Source organism: Rhynchophorus ferrugineus, unplaced genomic scaffold (assembly GCF_030347505.1).
Source record: "Rhynchophorus ferrugineus isolate W39M unplaced genomic scaffold, kcgeb_rfMv2 rfM7, whole genome shotgun sequence".
Classification (NCBI taxonomy): domain Eukaryota; kingdom Metazoa; phylum Arthropoda; class Insecta; order Coleoptera; family Curculionidae; genus Rhynchophorus; species Rhynchophorus ferrugineus.
The window spans coordinates 26,001,612-26,007,774 of NW_027472586.1; positions in this window are offsets into that span (position 1 = coordinate 26,001,612).

Consider the following 6,163-nt stretch of genomic DNA (forward strand, 5'->3'; position numbering starts at 1 on the left):
TCTTCCACGGGAGTGATATTATCAATTTGCAAGAGATGTTCTTGAAAGTGTCTGCAAATATTCGAAGAATGAGGGGTTTTAGTTCTTTGAACGGAAAATATAAACAGTATCTGGAGGTAAATAATTGATGATTAGATTTTAAATTTCATCTGTAGTGGGACTATCATTTATGAACATAAATATTATTTTCTTATCACTGAACAAACTTTGTTTTACTACGTATAGTTTGATCTTATTTGTCCATTTAAAGATTATTTGGTTTTTAAAGGTGTTGATGATTTTCTGGGATATTTGATTTATTAGAGTTTTGTGACTTTTCTTGGATCTCTGAACTATTATAGGGCAGTCTAATTTGCATGTCTGAAATGATCTTGATCATAGTGTTATCTTTTATTGATACTGCCAGTTCTTTCAGGTTGCATATATCGATTTATCATTGATTTTACTTTTCCCAGTCAAGGCCAGATCCTAATCTTGAGATGGCTAGTTTTTGAATATGATTTTCTTTCATATGGTTGCTCAGAAAAAAGAGTGTATCCCGTATAAGTTTTTATGTTGGTTTATATTCTGATTTTTTGGGGTTCTTTTGGGTCAGATCATACAATTATTTCTCCTGCTTTGGCCTTTTTCTTTGAAAATGCATTTTGATTTTATATTTGTACTTAAATATGCACGCTCTTCCTTTTTTCATTCTAAAATCAGCTGCAACATTTTTGGTTGTTCGAAAAGGTTCCCTTTAATTTCTTGGATTTTTCCTGTGTATTTTGTATTCATCCGAGTTTTGTTCCAGTTTTCGTACTCTTTATTACTGTCGGTCGTTTTTTTCGGTTTCTCAAAGACTGTTATCTGTTCTTGTGTTTCAAAAAAGTGCTTAACTCGGCCAAGCCACAAGTATTGGCTTTCAGTATTTACATCTAGTCTATTACTTAATTTGGAGATATGAGTTAACAGGGATTTTAAGCAACTGAATGTTTGGTGTTTATTAATTGGGTTTATAATATCTATGCAGAAAGAGTTGTTTTTAATTTTTACAATAGTATGTTGAATTGTTAGTCTATCACTTTTGAATTCATGAATATACCAAGAGGATTCTTCAAGAAGGTTGTTTTGAGTTTTTATTGAGTTAGAAGGAATTTCAACAATGAGGGTATCAAAATCTTTCGCGAAAATAAAAAGGTATTTTGAGATATTCATTAAATAATAAATTGTTTTCTAGATTGATGTCTAAATTTAATCTTTTAAGGTCTTTAATTCCTAAAATTCCGTCGAAGTAACTATGGAAGGAATATAGTACGAAGTTTATGGGCTGGGATATTCTTATGCCAAGGAATAGAGGAATTCCAGCTTTTGAAAAGGCTTTTTGACTACCTGTATAAATATGGAGTGTTGTTGCATGAGGTTTGATTAATTCTGGAAAATGTTCGGCTATAGAGAGTCTAAGACGAGAGGCTGTGAACCTGTATCAATCCAAATTTGGCTGATTGACTTGGAAAGTATTTAATTGGTGGCATGATTTTTCGAGGCTTGTAAATGAAAATTTTCACCTTTTTCAAGTTCTGGGGGAAATTTTACGTAAGGTTTTTGTTCTTCTTCATCTGAATATAAAAATTCTGGATTTCGATCATCATACGGGAAAGGATAATCGTTGGATTGATAATCCGTTTCAGAGTCGTTGGATTCCCAATGACTCTGGAATGTTTCTCTCAACATGAGTTAATTCTTCTACATTAAATCTTTGTTGACCTGGAGGATATCTATATTTGAAATGATCACGATTGATATTCGAATGTTGTAGTTGGTTACGATATTGATATTTAAGATTTGGTTGTTGAGGTTGTCGCGGAGTTATGTTAACATCTGACATGCATTTTGGATATTAAGATTTGACGTGAGAAGATTGAGGCTTTTGAAAATGTTTGCCAAATACTGCATAAGCTGGGGAAAAGTATGTCTTAACAGGTTGTGATCTAATAGGTATTGTAAGGAACAAGTTATGTGTTGAACTAACGTTATGACTTTTTATTCAAAGTTCTGTGTAAAATTATTTTAAAATGTAGTTTGACTTGTTAATGTTTCGTAACTAGTGATAATATGTGTCGCGGAATCTAAATTTTGGGGATTTTGTACAATCAGTAAAGTTCTTAACTCATTTAATATATTAGCAGGTAAATTTTGAGTAGCTGTTAATTCGTTTTGACTTGTTAAAATATTGCGTGCTTCTAAGTTTTGTATGTTTCTGCAAATCTTAGTATTTATCTGGTTGGTAATAGATTTTCATTCTTGTATATAATCAAGATATGATTCATTTTCATTTCTCACGAAGAAGATGAGCAGTTGTTGTAAATTACTTCTAGTGATCAGGTCACTACATTTTAGGTGAAGGGCTGTTTTAATTTGATCCCATGAAATTAGGTCAAGGCGTGTAAGTAAGAAGTCTTCAGCCTAACCAATAATTTTTGATTTGATTGCTAACTAATTTAGATAAAGTTCCGTCCAATGTTTTCAGTAATGGAACAGTTGATCTGAGCGATTCGGCCATATCTATCTCTATTCCTAATATTCGGGTAAGTTATTCCCTCTAGTTTTTTCGTAAATCGTTTCATGCAAACTATAGTTACAAAAGGTTTGAATGAATTTCTGTATTAATGATTACCAATATGATACAATTTTACTGTATCAGTTGTCCCTAAATTTCCTTTTACAATAAATATTTTCAATGTTTCAGTTATAAAATTCAATTCAATAAAATAGTACTCTTCTTCATATCTTAATTATTCAGGATTAACCCACTAAGGCAACTTGCAGTAAAGTATTCGCCTCAGGGTCGTTCCTGATGTCGTAATAGTTGAAGCTTTCTGCGAGGAGAATTCACTGGTCCGCTATTCGCATTGAACAACAGCTATCCCAAATTGTCCGGGTTCCTTATGCTAACTGTTCCTGGTTGAGGTTCTCTGTCCATATCCAAAACAATAGTTCGCGTTCCAACTATTTGAAGCAATAGCTTTGAGCAGGGTTCGATCTTCTTAATTGTAGATAGAAACGGTGATCACAATTCACTAAGAACTATACGATAATCCTGAAGTATCCTACCGATTGCGCCAATTAAATTTGAAACTTCAGAATGTTAAAAAAACTTTATTTTCAAATATAATAAATGAAGAGCTTTAGAGAACAAACTAGACTAAAAAGCTCAGCATTCTGCTGTTACGGTTATAGTAAAATAATGATGTGTTACCACTTTCTTAAGTCTAAAGGTTAATAAAGTATTTGAGTGGACATAAATAACCATATAACTCTACGAGTACTAACATAAACATGAGGTAAGAAAAAATAATTTTAGACCTTATCTTTTTGGAGTTAAGTTTCAACTAATAACAGTTCATAAACCATCGGTATGGTTGTTAAATTTAAAGCATCCTAATCTGAATTATGTAGATGGCGTTTAAAAATAAGTGAATAAAATTTTGATATAAATCATATTTCCGGTAAGTCAAATAATGTCGCTGATGCTTTATCGCGGATACAAATAAATTACTGTTGAGAACTATCGACTTAAATCGACTATCGACTGTTTAGTATTTGACTACTTTTTACTATCAACTGTTTCAGTCACTTTTTGGTTCGACTGATTTTACCACTTTTTGCCAGTGACTGTTTCTGTCGACTGTTTTTAGTCGCCATTTTCGGTCCGACTTATGTTGTTACTATTTACTATCGAGTGTTTCAATGGTGTACTTTAAGTTACTATTTTTGATACTAGTTTGGTTCTACTAGTTTCATTCGACTGATTTTTTACGTTATGCTTACATCGATTTATATGTAATATATATATATATATATATATATATATATATATATATATATATATATATATATATATATATAGTTTACGATTTTTTTGGTAGTTTGCTTTTAAATGACAATGTATTGTATATTAAAACAGCAGCATTTTGGAAAGATATTTTTCAAGATTGTTAATATAATAGAGTAAAAAGGTTAATATTGTGAACGATGAATAATAAAATATTTTTAATTGATTTTATGGCAAGGTAAATATTTCGATTACTCTCTTGAATTTTGGTGAAAAAATATTTCCGTTCAATATTAAATTAAACATTTACTTTATTTAAAAAAGCTCTAGTAGTTATTGTGTGATAATTTTTAATTATATCTTGAATTTTTTTCTGTGATTTGCTTATTTAATATATATGGTTATTGTACATCTTTAGTTTTTTAGGTTTTATTTAAGTTCTATTATATTGTCTATATTTATTATAGTATGTTATTTGCAAAAATATTATTACTATACCGCCGGTTAATGAAATTGACTAATTGAATGATTAATTTTTATAAGGGTATGAAAGAAACGACAAATAAAATTAAACAATTATATGAAAAAATATGCATAGGGAAATTACAGAATTTATAACCCTGTGTCCTACATGTCAAATTTCCAAAATAGATCTCTAAGATCGTACTCAACCTTTGAATATTAAAGAACCTCCCGAAAACCTTTTCGAATCACTTTCAGTAGATCTGTTCTTTTTGATAATGAAATTTTTCTAATAATAGATAACAAAATTTGTTCAAGTTTATATAGTCCCCAATAAAAAACAAATGGTCGTGGACTTTTTTTGTTATTATTTTGCTCGGGATTAAACTAATTTATGAAGCAGGATATTTTGTTGGTAAGAGCAGCAAAATTTCTCCGGATTTCCTCCGTCGCAGCGTTTCTTGTCATTTCTGGTGGGGCTGGCTGGCTGGCTAGTCTTTTTTCTCCTTGATTTGCCGAGGCGAATATCTGGGGAGCTGGTGCAGGATTTATTGAAGTTTCTGTCCTTGACTCTTTGGCGGTGGTCGTTTTCGCACCCTATAATGTTTGCAGGGTGTTCCCTTCGCAGTTGGACACTTTGGCTGGCGTTTTTCTGTCCTTCTTATAGGATATGAAGTCATAATTATCTGCGTAGTCCATGGATTTAGTTGGGGCTCGGCAATTCCTGGAGGAGTATCTTTACAGCTGGCTGAGAAAGCATTGTGCCGGCCGCTCAGTGCCTCTTTGGGATTCAACTCTTACCCTCTGGTCCAGCAGGCTTTGAATTTTGAATATGTGGTGCTCGTCTCTGGGCACTATGACCTGGATGAGTGGAATGGCGAATTACTTTCCCAAATAGCTACTTTTTCAGTAAGTGTAGTACACAAAAATATAATTCCCCTTTATCTTGTTAAAGTTCACTTGTAGGACATTATTTAGGAATTAATGTTGGTTAATTATACTTATCTTAATACTGAATCTTCTAGCCTTCTTAAGAAATAGAGAGAAAGTCCCCACCAATTAATTTACAGCCCTTAAGTATTCTTTGCATTATCGGATCCTTATTTATCCTAGCTAATATTCATTCGTTCGATATTAATCACATAAGTACTTTTATTACTTAATATGAAATTACAACCTTGACAATTACTCCTTATGTGACTTCCATAAATCTATCAACGACACCTTAGTGGTCTAATGACAAGGAAAATTCAATGCATAAAAGTATAGGTAAATAAGTTATTGTTTTGTAAGTATAATTATATATTGACTGAGATGTCCTTCAAATTTAAGGTACGATCATCCATTTGTTTTAGGCTAGTAAATGTACAACATCTTAATGGAAAGCAATGGTAGTCAATTCATTAATGGGGTTTGTGGATCAAGTATAGTAGCAATAATATTTAGAGATTTTTAGGAAAATTTTACTGCTTTTATATATAGTGGTGGCTTTTCATGTGGTTTTAACTATATTGGCTGTATTTGATCTAAACGATTTTGGTCTTTTTTATGGCAATCTTTATTTATAGGGTACTTATAGTTCGTGTTAATTGCTCAAATATGTAAATTTAATTAAATGTGGTGTTTTTACAAAAATAGAAAGGCATATAGAAATTATTATTATAATTTTCTTTTATTCAATAATTTTTTAAATAAAACGTGTTATTTCAAAAAATGTTCATTGTTTATTTCTCTCCTTATATACTGTTTCAACCTTAAATCAATTATTTATCATATTTGTGTACTTTTATTTATAAAAAATTTTGATAATATGTAATATGCTATTTTTATAAAAATGGAATAGCTGGACATATATTAATTATATTTTATTATTTTCTTTTATTCGATACT